The following is a 16886-nucleotide window of genomic DNA, read 5'->3' on the forward strand; positions in this document are numbered from 1 at the left end:
TTTCCCGTTTTGCGCATGTATTGCCATCGCGGGCAAAATGGAAAGAAATGCAGAAAAGAGGAAAAAATAAACACCATCAGGGCCACATTTGTTTTTTCTCTTTCATGTATGGGCATTTCTTTCCAGCGCGGGCAAAATGCAAAAAAATGGTCAAATATGAAGAGATCAAAAAAATGCACGGGCAAAATGTAAAGGAATGCCCAAAAAGGAATTTTGGACCGGGAGTGGGGCCTACCTTAATCCGCCATAGCTCCTGCACACCAGTCTCCTACACTGTCCAGCCTGAGCCTCATCGTCACACCGGAAACCGCCTTAAAGAGAGCTGATTGGATAAAGGGGCAAACACTTCTCTCATCAGCCTTTTGAAGGCTGTTCTATTGACTCCCTGTTCTGCCCCAGCCAATTGAGTTGTCTGAGTGCGGGACAGGAAGTCATGGCTCTGAGAGTGATGTGGGTGGGCCTGTGTGCAGCGTACGCTATGCTGCTTTTTAAACATTTTCTTTATTTTTGTCTTTACTCATCGTGAATGGTGTGCCCTGTGCAGCCATGGTGGGGCCCGTTGCATGCCCGTAGTATCTGCAGGATGCCGCTTTCTTGCCACCTTCTTTGTTTACCCATTTTATGCACTTCCGGTGTTTTCAGGTTTTCCCATAGTGGTGCCACTTCGGTAATCACACCTTTGCGACCCATTGCCTCTGTGACTTCCTTTTTATTTCCATACGCCTTTGCCGAGCAGATGGCAGATTATGACCTCTTGGGTTCCCACATAATGTATTTATTTATTTATTAGACATTTGTATGGCACCTATACACAAGTGTTTCCAGGCATCACAAGACAAGATGGGGGACATGGGAGTCATAAGTAGAACAGCAAAAATGTGTATTTTGGCCTTGTGACAATCCTACCGTGCAAGTGCTTGACACGGAGTGCAACGGGGGAGGGGATAGAGGGAGAAGTGCCGGAGTGGTGTGCCGTCAGCAAAGGGGGTGGGAAACTGCTAGGCGGGCCAAGATGGCATGTGCCGGGGGAAAGGGAGGATGAGTGTGGTGGACAGGGAGGGCCAAGTTGGGCTAGTCCGGGAAAGGGAGCCCGAGGGCAAGTGCTACCAATTGGTGCTGCTGGGATTTGGAGAGGGGGTCGTCTGGCCCCTGTATGACTCTGAACGGACCACACCCCAGTTGCAGCGGAAGAGGGAGAGTTAGCACAAGAGGGGGAGAAGGAAGAGGAGAAAAGGAAAGTCTTGAGAAGTTGCCGGCTCTAGTCTGAGGGGGGAGGGAGGCCATCCAGATCGATTAGCCAGCCGAGGAAAGGGATCTGCCTCCCACTCTCTGCTTGGAGAAACGTTTGACCTGCAGAGAGTTGGAAGCCAGACGGCGGAAAGGCTCTGGCAGGAAAGTATTTAGGGAGGGAAAGCTAATGTAAAGAGGTCCCAGGCCTCAGACAGCCTTGTGGATGATGCAAAGGGTCTTGAATTTGATCCTTGCCATCACCAGGAGCCAGTGGATAGATTTTAGGGCTGGAGAGATGCAGTCCCTGGGGTTGAGGCCAATGGTAACTCTTGCAGTCCTATTATGGATTAGTTGAAGGATGCGAAGGGAGGAAAGAGGCAGATTGAGGAAGAGGATGCTGTAGTAGTCTAGCCTAGAGAGAACCAGGGCTCTGGAGACATTGAGCTTCTGGGGGAAGGTGAGGAAAGGTAGAATGTCCCTGAGACTTATAAGACTTGTACTGGGGATCAACATATCATTGCGTCTCCTCCAACCTAATGTGAGCTAGGCTCGGGTCTGCAATCTCCCATTCATTGGCAACCACTAGCTGGGATGCTCAGTAGTATTTATCTATATCCGGGACTGCTATTCCTCCCTCCCAAACCGTGCTTGTCAGATATTTGAGTGCTAGCCAAGGGGAGCTGTGTCCCCATAGAAGCATACGTAGCATGGCATTGATTCTGTTAAACATAACGTTTGGTACTTTTACCAGGGTATTCTGCAATACATAAAATAATCTCGGTAGTTTGATCATATTAAATAAATTAGCCCTTCATATCAGGGACAGGGGCACATTCGCCCAGCGTCTCACATGTTCCTTTAGCCTCAGAAGAATCGGCTCCAGAATATTTTGTAAGAAGGGCTGGTCCTCAATGTGTATTTTTGTCCCCAGATAGGCGAAGGGTTTGTATTTTGTATTTGTATTTGTTTATTATTCGTATTGCGCATCGAACCCTGAGGTTAGGGGCTGATTCATGGAATTTGTGCATGGAAAAACGGGGATTTGTGCGCCATTCTGCTCGCAAATCCCCATTTGTTAAACAGGGATTTGCGGGCAGAATGGCGCACACATCCCCGTTTTTCGCACACAAATTCCATGAATCAGCCCCTTTGTTACATACATGGAGAGGAACAGATACAGGATAACAATCTGGAGACAAGGTTACATAGATCTCTCGTATACGCAATAACAAAGGCAGGAAAACATTATTAAGACCTGGCAGTTACAGATAGGCCAGTCAGTTGAGAATTGTACAACATGAGCGTGGGTACATAGGGCATATGTAGGATTGAAGGTGGGTGAGGGTCAGAAAGAAATTGCCCAAGGGTACTCAGGGGAAAGGTTTGGTGCTGGGACATTTTTTTAAACCAGATTTGAATTTCAGGAAGGAGGGCTCTTGTCTGTAGGAAGGGGGAATGGAGTTCCAGAGTTTGGCTGCTTGGACTGGGAAGCTGGCACCACCTGCAGTTATTAAGTTGAAACTTAGGTACTGTAAGGAGATGAGAATGGGCAGATCTGGTAGTGTGAGCGGGAAAGTGTTTGTTAAATTTGTCAGACAGGTATTTGGGGGCTGCATTGGCGAGGCACTTGTGGGTGATTACAAGTGTACGAAGCATGATTCTCTCTCAAACTGGCAGCCAATTGGAATCACGTCTATGTGACGAGATGTGGCTGGCTCTGGGTAAATTGAGAGCTGCTCTCAAGGAGTTGTTTTGGAGGACCTGGAGCCTATTTAGATTGAGTTCAGAGGAGCCTAGAAAGAGAGTGTTACAATAGTTGATTTTTGACAGAGCTAATGCTCTGGCGAATGTAAATCAGCTATTAGAGGACAGGTAAGATTTACAGCTGTAGATAAGCTTGTTAGTGTAGGCTGTGGACGAGGCCACGGAGCTGACTTGTTTCTTAAGGGAAAGTGTTGAATCAAGGTAGACTCCAAGAATCTTTATTTATTTAGACACCTTGATTGTGTTGCCGTCAGTACAGAAGGACGTGTACCTATGATCGAGCTTGTTCAGACGTGCCTGAGTGCCGACAATTAGGAGCTCGGTCTTATCGTCATTGAGGCATAGGCTGTTGGAAGCCACCCAAGCCTGGATTTCTAGATAGACGTCGTTCAGTAGTTTAGCGTCTTGGTCATAGCAGCCAGAGAGTGGGATGAGGACTTTGGGTGTCATCTGCTTAATTGGTATAGATGACACCCAAGTTGTCCTGTCGATCGAATAGGAGCTTTGTAAAAATGTTGTAGAGTGTGGGTGACACGCAAGAGTTCTTCTGTGATATTTAATGGGCATCCTTCTGGTATTACCTCCCCTCTCCCTTTGACTGGCACATATACTGATTTAGTCCAGTTGATCCTGAGGCCACAATAATTCCCAAATTCCTGAATCATGGCTATTGCTCTGGGCATGGTCCGCTTTGGCTCTAGTAGAAATATTAATAAGTTGTCTGCATACAATGAGAATTGCGGTCTTCCCAGCCACTTTGCCAGACAACGCCCTTTTTATATGGATCTGATCAGATCCTCTCTGCCAGCGGTTTCATCGTGATCAAGAATAATAGGGGTGACAGTGGGCACCATTGTCTTGTGCCCCTCAGGAGCGGGAAGCTGTTGAATGTGCAACGATTAACCTTAATTTGGGCTTGAGGGTTTGAATAGAGCAATTGTTCCACTGCAAGTCTTTCTCTCCATGCCCCTTCCTTCCCATGACTTCCCAATGGAAATCCCACCTAATGTAGTCAAAGGCATTCTCTGAATAAAGCACCATAATGGCGTGCCGACCTTCCACTTCGCTCACCTGTGCTAACGCATTATGAATTCATCTGATATTCATTCTAGTGGCCCTTCCTGGGACGAGACCACACTAGTCCGAGTGGATAAGTTTACTTATTCCTCGCATCAATCTGTTTTCTAATACTTTGGCCAGTACTTTCGTCTCTGGATTCAGTAGGGAGATTTGTCTATATGAAGCACACTGATTTTTTGTCTTCCCTTTTTTGTGTATGACCACAATGGTGGCCGGTTGCAAGTCCTCCAAAAGTAGCCCTTTCTACCTGCTTTAGCTAAAAACCTCCAACATCGGTGTGGCGACTTGTTTGCCTAATCTCTACCAACATACAAAGGCGAGTCCATTTGGCCCCGGGGTCTTTCCCGATTGCAACTGCCCTATAGCTGCCTGAATTTCCTCTTTGGTAAGGTCCCCATCCAGCTCCTCCCTCCCTTGATCATCCAGCTGTGGTAGACGCACCCCTCTTAAGCATTCTCTTATTGCACCTGCGTTAGGACTGTCTCTATCCCCAGGTTCCAGCGCCAACCCCACTTTCTTCTCTGTCATCTGGTAAGGGGGGATATCTCAGGGGCAACGTGTTTGTCTTGGAAGCAAGACAACTCAGCACAACATAGATTTGAATCCCGATCCCGTGCTTAGAAACCAATCTCTGGTATTAAGTGCATTATAAAAGAACAATTATAATGATCTCTTTCCTCCTGACTCCTTCACTCATGGCTCACAACCTTGGGCTTCATTTTGACAGCACCCTGAAACTCAAGCAGTTCATCAGGGTCACTGCTGTAATAACTAGGCTTAACCTCATAAACATTAAAAACATCTGCCTAGACTTCACTGTTCAGCTAAAACACTAATCTCCACTGTTCTACTCAACAAAACCAACTAATGCATGAGCTCACTACTTGGTCTACACCTCTACTATTTTGCTCCCTTCAACAAAACCCTCAACTTTGTGACATGCGTCCTTTTTCAGCCGACCCAGATCTTCCCCCATTTCTACCTACCTTAACCATGGTGGATGTTTCTTCATGCTAAATTGCTTTCTCTTTAAATATTTGCTGCTCATCTCTAAATCTGTCATTGGCCTTGCCCCCCGCTACCTCAGTGAATGCATTGCACTGTACTCTCCCTCACACACTCTCCACTCCTCGTCTTTTAACACATCTCTTCAGAGACCACACCCATGGCACCGCCTGCCACTTTTGCTTTCTTTTCTCTCTTTGTCCCAGTCCACTGGAATGGTCTCCCCAAAGTCATCAAAGCCATCTCTTCAGAAGAACTCTCCAAAACAACACTGAACATCCACCTTTTAGCAACAGAAGGATTATCCCATATCCCCCCACCCTCCTATCAAAAACGAACCACCCGACCAACCTCTCCTGCAATCTGTCGTCAGGACTACTTTATTTAATCTGTAACTGTGTAAATAATCGCCTCCGCCGTACAATGTTAAAAATGTTGCAATGTCCCTCCCCACTCCCTGTTGCTGGTTTACGTTCATATTCTCACCCCTTCATCACCCAGTATAAATCATTCAATCCATCAATGCTCTTACGTAAAGGTACCTCACCCTAAAACTGACTCTGTTCTCTGTTATTGCCATTTTCTCTTCAAAATGACACCCTGTTCTTAAATAAAAACAAATACGCAAGCAACACCAGAAATGTTTCGGCCTCATTGGGCATCATCATTGAGGTATGATTCGTAGACACAGCAAGTTCAGGAACCATGTATGGGCATACCCGCCCAACTTGGGCTGACTTCTGCAAAAGCTAAGGATGCTAGCTAGCAGGCTTTGAATTATCATAACCACTGGCCTTGCTCTGGGCAACCCTCCAGGCCATTGATTTTCGGCTTGCCATGCTATTACAGAAGTGGAAGGTCCATAGGGTGGTCAGGTATGTGTAACTAACCAACTACTCAGTATCCACCTCTTCTATCTAACCTGCTCATCCAAGATACCTAGCCAGTTATTGCATGACTGCTGCATGCCGTGTGGCAGTAGCAATTGCCTGTCAATATTTACCTACTGTAGTGCCACCCACAAAGGCAAAGTATTGTTGTTACCTTCTCATTACTATTGGTAAGCATTGTAGCAATGTGAAAACCCACATGTTTTGCTGCTACTTTACAATGGTGCTATTACATACAAATTGCTTGCAATGTTAACTATTGTGCTGTTGCCCACACAGACCATGTATAGTGACTGTCATCTCTATATATAGCACTGTAATACCCACCTGTTATAAGTTACATACAAATCGCCTGTTAAGCTGGTGTTACTATGCACCTGCCCACAAGGGCCTAGCTTTGTTGTTAGCAGCTTAGTACTTTTAGTATCCATGTATAGCACTCTTATTACCTACTGGCTGCAACACTGCTTTTCCGTGCTAGGTGGTACCAGGGGCATCACACTGTTGCTGCTGCATTCTCTGGTGGTTAATGCTGGGCTGGGCACTATCTTGCCCACCCAGAGTCCTGATGCCCCCAGTAGTGGGTGGTTTGCCTAGTCTGCCCTATAGCTTTATGTCCTAATTTCATGTATTTTCTAAAATGCAGTATGCTGACAACTTGTTCATGTCTTAGGTGGTGTCCCATGTTTCCACTCACGTCAGGCTAACTTGGCTCTGCGTATCCATCTGTCCTACCCTAGCCTTCCTTCTATGATCGACTATTGCAATACCTCTCTAGCGTCAGTTGATGGCATCCCTTCTGGTTATGCAGCCCTGCTCATGCCTTGTACAGTCCATCAACCCCTCCACACTGCTGGGCCCCATGAGCCCCAATACCCTGGACCCTGGCCTTCTGTGGCCTCGCCATTCCTGTTTCCTTCCATCCTCAAGGTCCACATCAACCTCATGGTTAGCACCCTTGATGCTAGGTCTGTCAAGAAACATGTGTCAAGCACCCATGGCCTGCTTGAGGAGCATGTGATTTACTTCCTCTGGTAGATGTGCCTGGAAGCATGCACGGAGCATCCAAGGCCTGGTTGAGGAGTATGAGGTTTACTTCCTGTTGTAGGTGTGCCAGGAAGCATGCCTAGAGCATCGATGGCCTGCTTGAGGAACATTAGGTTTACCTCCTGTGGTAGGTGTGCCAGGAGGCATGCCTGCAGTATCCATGGCCTGCTTGAGGAGCATGAGGTTTACTTCCTGTGGTAGGTGTGCCAGGAGGCATGCCTGGATTATCCATGGCCTGCTTGAGAAGCATGAGCTTTACTTCCTGTGATAGGTGTGCCAGGAAGCATGCCTGGAGCATCCATGGCCTGCTTGAGAAGCATGAGGTTTGCTTCCTGTGGTAGGTGTGCCAGGAGGCATTCCTGGAGTATCCATGGCCTGCTTGAGAAGCATGAGGTTTACGTCCTGTGGTAGGTGTGCCAGGAAGCATGCCTGGAGCATCCATGGCATGCTTGAGAAGCATGAAGTTTATCCCAAATGGCAAATGTGCCAGGAAGCATACCTGGAGCACCCATGACCTGCTTGAGGAGCATGAGGTTTACTTTCTATGATAGATGTGCCAGGAAGCATGCCTGGAGCACCCATGACATGCTTGAAGATCATAACATTTACTTCCTTGGCTTTACAGAGACCTTATCTATTAGCTGCCTGCTTCCTGAGGATTTCAGGATCATTGGGAAAACAGGCCTAACAGGTAGAGAGGTGCCCTTGTTTATCCTATCCATCACTACCACCATGTCTGCCACTGTAAACCTGTCTTCCTTTAAGAATCTGACCTTCAAATGTCTACTGCACCCCAACACCTGTGCCACCATCATAACTATCTAAAGGCCGCAAGTAGACACTGCTGAGTCCAACTGCAAGGCTAGCATCCAATCTGCCTCAAACTTCACCCTCGCCATGGGGATTTTACATGCTGGTCAGATACCCCATCAAAAACACTGCTCTTTTCTTGATTAATGTAATGATTTCATTCTCTTAGACTGATTCTTCCGCCCCTTTTTACATCGGCTCCCGTACTCTTGATACCATTGTCTCCACTAAACTGTCACTCAAGAATCATCTTCACCACATGCCTGCCTTGGACCAACAATTCCCTCCCACCTTCTCACCCTCTCTCCCCATTTGGCTGACTCACACCCTGACAGAGCCCTTTCCATGCTGCACTCTGCTATATCTGATATTCTCGATGTTCTTGCCCATGTCATGAGGATCCACCTGAAGCCCAATCCAAGTGCAACTCTTGGTACGACTCAGACCTTGTCACCCTGAAACGCAAGTGCAGTGTGGCTGAGAGGAAATGGCGTGCTTCTGGTACATCCTCCGACAAACTGGCCTGCCGCCTGCTCCAAAGGCAATATCGGCTCTCAGCCCTCACCAAGAAGAGAGCCCACATCCAAGCCTGCATCTCTGCGGCTTCTAACAACTCGGCTGAACTCTTCAAAATCTGCAAGGAATTGCCAATCCTGCCGCAGTCTCTACAGCTCCTGTCCCTTCCCAGGCCCTATGCATGGCTCTGGATTCTCATTTTATCTCTAAAACACAGGACATCCTGTCCTCTCTCTCCACCTCTCCCCTTCCTCCCTCTACTCCCTGCTCATCCTCTGGCCCTTTTTTGCCCACCTCTCCTCCCCCCCTCTCTGCATTTGCCCTGTTTTCCCCTCACAAGGTTTCCAGACAAGTCCGATCTATGAAAGTTTCGTCAAAACAGGTTCATCTCTGCGCCTCCAAAACCATCAAGGACCACCTTGATTCCCTGGCTCCTGCTCTGGACTACTTCTGCAACCACTCATTTGCCACTGGAGTCTCCCCTTCCCCCCCTGGTGCACTCTCCTGTGCACCCTTTTCTTAAGACACCCTCTGCCAACCCACCTTGCCCGGCTAACTATCGCCCAGTCTCCATCACTCCTTTCCTGGGCAAATGCCTGGAAAAGCTGGCCATCTCCCAGCTCAATCTTCACAATGAATCTGTTGGTTGTCTCCATGATCATCAGCCTGGCTTCAGAGCTGCCAGAAGCATGGAAACTGCTCTCCTGAACATCTGTGAAGACCTGCTCTCCAACCTTGACTCCAACACCCCCTGTGTCCTCATCTTACTTGATCTCTCTTCTGCCTTTGACACGGTCAACCATGCCATCCTGCTCAATCAGCTGCGTGATAACCTGGGTATCACCGGTCAGGCCCTGACGTGGCTGACTTCTTTCCTCTCTGATCCACCCTCCCAGATTCAACTTGGGTCTTTCCTCTCCTCTATCTTTGTCTCTACATGTGGTGTTCCACAGGGGTGTAATCTCTCTCCATGGCTGTTTAACCAATACCTGGCCCTTCTTGCCCACAGCATTGCCGCGCACTGCCCCAACTTCCAGTGCTATGCGGATGACACTCAGCTTATTTTCAGGCTACCCCCAGCCACCTCTTCTCCATCTCTCATCTCTGACTGTCTGTCCGCCATCCAGGACTGGTGTGCTGCCAATGATCTCAGCCTTAATGCCAGTAAGACTGAGATTCTCCTCATCAGGACACCCGCTCCCTCCTTTCCTGGCATTCTCTGGCTGGCCTCTCTTGGCCCTCTTCCTGCGCCCACCTGTGAGGCCAAAAACCTCAGGGTCATCTTCGACTCCACACTCTCCTTCTCTCCAAACATCTGTGACATCTCTAAGAAGTCACACTACCAGCTGCACCTCCTCAGAGGTATTCTTCCTTTCCTTTCCTTCCCCCAGAAGCTCACTGTCTCAGAGCTCTGGTTCTCTCTAGGCTGGCCAATTGCAACAGCCTCTTTCTAAATCTGCCTGCTTCTACTCTCCGCCCTCTGCAACTCATCCAGAACAGGATTGCGAGACTTGTCCTTGGCCTCAAGCCCAGGGACTGTATCCCTCCACGACTGAAATCTCTGCACTGGCTCCCAGTAGCTGCGAGGATTACGTTCAAAACCCTCTGCAATGTCCACAAGGCCTTCTGGGATCTGGAGCCTCAATACCTTCAACTCTCCCATCCTAAATATCTTCCTTCTCGAGCTCTTCGCTCATCCACCTCCAACTCCCTCAGGGTCAGTCGCTTCTCTAAACAACGAGTTGGTTGTAGATCTCTCTCTTCAGCTGGGGTCTCCCTCTGGAACAGCCTCCCTGCCTCACTGAAACTTGATGAGAATCATCTCTGGTTCCGGAACCACGTCAAAACCTTTCTCTTTGCTTCTGCTTTTTCTCCTCCTCTCGCCTGCTGAAATCCTGGCTGAAACTGAACTGTTTACCTGGCCACCATCTGATCTTGGGCCCAGGTTCCCTCCCCCACCAGTCACACACCTGCACTGCCTTCCTGGAAACCCCGCACTTGGGGACTGTCTCTGTATCCCTACAGTCCCACTACCAGCACTTGACAACGGATGTCTGCACTTACCCCTGCACTTGTCACCAGCTGGCCGTACTTTTACTTATTGTTATTTATTCTATTATCCCATGTACTGCACTATCCCCTCCCCCCTCCCTTGCACTTTCCCCCTTGCCCCTTCCCATGCACTTGTGCGATCTAAATAACACCTGGCCTAGTAGGATTGCTGTCTCTGTCTTCCGTCTATTCCCCCTCCCTTTCCTAATCACGCCTTGAAACACTTGTGTATAGGCGCATTATAAATGCCATATCATATCATATCATATGGCTTAAACAAGTTAAACCTTTTGCAAAACAATTTTATAAAAACAGTTTCATAAAAACAATTTTACAAAACAAAAATAATACATAATATTTCATAATAGCAGGTGACACATTTAAAAAATAAAACAAACAATACATCACAAAAGGAGATAAAATCATCAATGATTTTCAAACTTTAACCTTCTCCGGGTATTCCAAATTTCTTGAAAGCAATTACTAAAAAATTCATCAGTGCCATACTCAAACATGTTCTTTCTGAGTTTAAAATATAGTGCCAAAGGTATTCTGGTGTTTGACCCGCACCCCATTTCACAACAATTACGAGATGTCTCACAGTTTCCACATCCCCCCTGCATAATCTACAACCTCTCTCAGAGCAGGGTTTACCCATTCTAGCACCAATTTCTTCATTTTATAGATTAAAACATATTCTTAAAAACTGTTTCCTAAAATGGAGCCACAGGTGTCTAATCAAATACCTGTGCAAACAACCTAAGGCTCTGATCTCATACAGAAAATGCCCAAACACTTTGAGACCAGATAGTCTTCCACGGTTTTCAATCCAGTCAGCCCTAAATAGTTTACACTTCGTTTTATTAGGTGCATACATTAAGTCTTCTACAGTAATATCGTTTCTCAGAAGATAGTTCCTACAGGCATTGTCCCATTCATTTAAAACTCTGCAACTTCTTGAATCAATTTGCTCACTAATTACCTGAAATATGGAGAGCTAAAGATGAGAGACCCAACTCATGTCGAATGGCACAAATCGAAGATCCCTGTGGTAATGCCAAAGTCTTCCTCCACAGAGAAGCCTCGATTTTGTCCCACACAGCACTATCATCTAATGATTGGGCTCCAGGAACAATCTTTGGCATATACAACTAGATCATGGGTTTAATTGAAAATCTCCCAAAACCTTTACCCAACGCTCGCTACTGGGCAGACATACTAGTGATCATAGGCATGCGCTCTTTTAGTGTGTCATCTCTGTTCTTAAATTCTCTAAATAGCACACCCAGATACTTGAATTCCTCAACTGTTTTTAACTTTTCTCCTGCTAAAAAGAAACCAAAACTGTAATTTCTATTACGAGATTGTCTATTTGGTTTCAAGATCATCACTTTTGTTTTTGCAGCATTAGCTGTCAGATCCAAATCACCCATAAATGGTGTCACAGCATTAATAGCCCGCTGCAAACCAATAGCAGTTTGATCACATATTATGATATGGTCTGCATATGCCATATACTGTAGATGCAACTGACCAATATTTTGAGGGGTGTAGAGGTAACTCCAATGAGGCATTTACACAGATTGTTCATATAGAAGTTAAACAGAAAAGGTGCCAAAACGCAGCCTTGTCTCAATCCACGATCCGTCACTATCCACTCTGTGAAGTTATCATTTCAGTCCAATCTGATTTGAATTCTGGTATTTGAATGCATGCAAATCAAGATGTTAATTAAATTATCTGGACAACCAGCATTTGACACAGTGAAAGGCTTGCGACAGATCCAAAAAAAAAAACATTATCGGCCTGTTGCAAGCCCTGGCTATCCCAGATAGAAACTACAAGACCAGATAATTCAAAGATGTACCCATACCTTTTCTGAACCCCGCTTGAGCCATATCGACTCGCCCAGCCCTATTTGCCCATGCTTCCAGATCTCATAAAACAAGCACAGAGAAAATGTTGCTACTGGCATCCAACAAGGTGTAGAGGAGGTGCCACGCTCGATTCATGATCCAACCGCCCATTTTGAAGTACCAAGAATGTTCACGCCAAAATATGTGACATATGATGAGCAAATAAACCAGCAGAGAGCCGCAGTTGGACTCCGTCCAGTACCTATCAGAGTAACAGCACCTGTTGAAGTACCGACACCTAAGAAAACCTGGACAGTAAGGTACCCATTGAGAAAACCATATCGACAAGTATGACAGAGTGACGATTGTCAGAATGTAATACCCGAAGAAACTAAGAAGATACTGAAGGACGACGAATGATGACGTCATAAGAACCCAGACTGACTCACAAATAGAAGAAATAACGACCTGAGAATGATGACAAACGAGACAAAACACCATGGATAAGTGACATCCTAAACCTAAAGTGAAACAATTGATGACAAGATGTCAGAAACTTGTGCCATAAGCACGATGATGATATTCAGTTAGTTTAAACATGTACATATGCAAAGTTACCGCAAGAAGCACATAAATCGTGGGGCTTGCTTATGCTTAGTAGTAAGATAGAATGCAGCAAGTGCCACCTACACATATCTACCTCAAAAAGAGCACTTTATATAAGTATATTTCCACTACGCACAAGAGCAGAATCAACCAAAGGTTACTAAAAGTCTCAAGAAGAGAGTTTTGCAGCAAACAAATCGAGAATTAAAGACAGAGAGAAACTCAGACGAAGGTAACCATGCCAAGAAGCCAAGCTCGTATCGGCTGAAATAGACCAACAGTGGATCCAATTAATGAGAAGAAGAACAGAGTATCCTGTTCAGAAAGGTCAAGATAAGCCACAGATGGCAGAAGACTGGCAGAATTAAATAAAATACACAAAATTACATGAAGGAAAGGCCGATTTCACGATGTTGAAATCACGTGACCAGACCAGCAGGAAGGGATGAAACTTTCACACCTATGCATACACCTTTGCCATGCCCAGACGCCTTAACTTTCTCAGACCAAGAAGCAGACTCGAGGCCAACCACAAAGAAATAATTGACACATGACCATTGAGGTGATGATTGATTGTAACAATAATTGGAGGGAAGCTGCGGTGCAGACAAACTCCCTGCACCTGGCCGGCTATTCTGCATGCTACTAAGAGCAAGTGGAAAAGTATGAGTGGGGTTGATGCCAACCCAATCATAGTGGACCATGTAATCTAGGGTCCTATAGTTAGTAGAACCAATGAGAGGTTATACTTTTAGTGATGTTTACAAGTAGTCATTTTGAAGGAAGGGCTTAGAAGCCCCACCTGACATAGTCTATCCAATCCCCTCTCCCATTATCATATACAGATATAGTGCCTATATTAAAGTTACCTTCCTAGAACCAATCAAATTGCATGCTAAGTTTTAAAGAGTTACACGTCAGTGATGATGAGTTTTTGGTATAAATGTTATGTTTTTTCTGAAATTAATTGGAGTTGAAGTAAGAAGGAAGATCGAGCAATTGCTGATATTCATGAACTCCCAATGTTCTGTATTTGTCATTAAACGGACTCCCTTTGCCAAACCATGGAGTTGTCATTATTGATTTGGTGCAAGAGTACAAATCTGCATCCCCATCCATCTCAAGGGTGCTGGAGCTCATCTTAAAGTGTTGTTTGGAAACCCCCAGTCCTATGGGCCGGCTGGGGTCCATCCAGTACAAAGGAAATAGGTCAATAGTTAATGGGATTCATTCTATCCCCTTTTTTAAATACTATACCCCTTCCATGAGAATGGAATAGAGTGGCAGTGGATTATATATTTACATAGCAATAGCCACCGACTTCCATGTCGGATTTGAAGGTCATGTTTGTTAAACCATCAAGCCCTGGGTGCCTCGGGCCTTGGAGTTCTTACATTTCTTAATCAATCCAACAATATCATGCCGATCAAAATCCAAAGACGATTGAATGTCCACCGTCTTTATGTCGGTAGTCACCTTTACCTCGGCTGTGTATAATGAAGAAAAGTGCTCTACATATACCTGATCACAAATAGGATTTGTTTGTATGGCCAATTTGGTCCCCGGGTTCTTCAAAAGGGTCAAAAACGTGCCAGGATTTCCAGTGGAAATTACACTTAACATGGTCTCTGCATCCCTTTGAGCCTGTATGGATTAATGGCTCCTTAGCCAGTTTTTATATGCTAACTTAAGTTTGCGTACTTTGGTTCCATAATCGTCGCAATTACAAGCTCGCAACTGTCTGATATTTTTGCGTAACACCTTCTTGTGGGTCTGTATTAACGTATCAAATGCATGAGTGGCTCTGGATCAAAACTGTTTGCTACTGGGGTCCAGTCTTCCCACAAAGCATCCCAATAACTGCTGCACTGCGTCTGAAAAGTAATGAGGATTCACAACACCTGAATCCCCCCTCACTAGACAAGAGGCCAGCTGTTTATTGATCCCTCTAGCTTTGCTGGGGCGCTACACAGAGCCTTATCCCTTTCTCTAGCTTCCACTATAAGTGTGTCATCGGTTGTTCTGGCCGCCAGGGATGAGACCATCAATTGTAGAGACAGGAGGCTATGGTCACTACCCTCAGTATTTTTAACCTCCAGTCTTAAGCAGTTCACCAGAAGGCCACTCGAAACAAACACATAATTGATAGTCAATTTTGCATTTGCACTTTTCCAAGTGAACTGCAGTGGCTGGCCTCCCACTATGCCACCATTTGGGGAGGTCATATCCCAAAGATCAAGCTCTGTCAGAATAAGCTCACACCACTCATGCAAAGCTAATTTCTTGGAAGAGCGTGGCACTATGACCATACCAATGCTCCTCCACAAATTCACTATTGAAATCACCCATTAGTAAAAAGAAAGGGCTGCACTCTTCAGCCCAATAAGCAAATACATCTGATAATTGAGTCAAAAAATGTGAGATTGACATATACATTAATCAGAATATAGATGGAACTAACTTCGGAGAGGGCCGATGTATCCTCTAATTTAACAACCAAAATGCTAGGATTATTCGACTCCACCTTGGTGTCATGGTATCCCAGATTATTTCGAACTGCACATAAAAGATACCTTTAGGGACGATCTTTATGACCTTGCCGAGCTTTCGCGACACATGTAGTAAAACCATCAATTTAGATATCAACTCTAGCCACGTCTCTTGTAAGCACACAATGTCATAAGTATCCCCACAGAAATTGTCAAAATATGAGAACGTAGCAACCTGGACTCTTACCTGCCTTCTCTGGGTCCTCTCTGAAACCTGGCCGTGCTGCCACCCATTGTCAAAAAGAATAAATGCAACATCTGCTTAGACTCAGACTCCGACCATGCCAACATGAAGAGAAAGAACAGATGCCCTGCAGGGCATTGAAGTCCAGGCAGGACGAGATGTCTTCCCATATCTAACTAGTGCCACTTGAAAGGCTACTAAACTACCATTAAAACAATACAAAAGGGCCTTTCTTCATAGGTGTATTGAACTGGCCATTATCAAATCAGCCAGATTCTCCAGAATTTACAGGGAAATGAGTGCCCTCCTGGTTATCTGCCTCTGTGCCTGCCGCCACACACTCGCTTGCTGAAAGCGATCTCTGACGTTTTAGTTGAACAACTGGATCCACTGCAACTCAAGCACCCTGCACTTATCTGATGTGAATGCGACTATTCTGTGAAGGTCAGATCCTCCCTATCCCCTTTTCCACTTGGGGTGCCACAGAGTGACAGCGTTCACAGATGGTCCCTTATTAATCATCTATACCACCCTGCCCTACTCCCCCTATCCCTCCGAGCTCCTCTGCTACCTCCAACCCCTTACTTGTAACTCACTGAGTGCACCCCCTATGCACAGTGCACCGTTGCTTCTGACGTGGGGGGCCCTTTATAAATCCCATACATACATACATAGATACATACATATTAATAAATAATTGCATCTCCATCGACTGTTGCATGACCTGCTCATGCATCATACCAGCCATTGCATGTACTTCTCATGTATCAAGCAATCAATTGCATGTACTTCTCATGCACCTAACCATCCATTGCATGCTCTTCTTGCATATCTAGCCACATATTGCACCCATCGCATGCTCGTTTGGCTGTGTCCTTCCCAAGAATTTAACAAACTATTGCATGGCCTTCTCATGTATGTTACCACCCATTCCATGGCCTTCTTGTGTTTCTGCCTTAACATTGGATTTCCTCCTCTAGTGAATCATTGCATGCCCTTCTCATGCATCTAATGAATCGTAGTGTGCCCTTCTCATGTCGATACCACTGCATGCCGTTCTCATGCTCCTAAGCATGTACCATTAAAATCAATTGACTTGTATGGAGCATTTCTGGAATGGACCATCTCAAGGTTCTATGTGAATCGACCCAAATTAGCCAGTTGAATCACAAATCGGAAGCCCTACCACCGAATCCAACCCACCGACCCCCTGCCCTTTACCCCCACCAGTCGAAGACTATTTCTTCTAATCACCTACCCATAACCCTGGCTCCCGCTGCATACCCCAATGAGGGGT

The sequence above is a fragment of the Ambystoma mexicanum genome, chromosome 11 (assembly GCF_040938575.1).
Source record: "Ambystoma mexicanum isolate Mex_15411 chromosome 11, UKY_AmexF1_1, whole genome shotgun sequence".
Lineage (NCBI taxonomy): Eukaryota > Metazoa > Chordata > Amphibia > Caudata > Ambystomatidae > Ambystoma > Ambystoma mexicanum.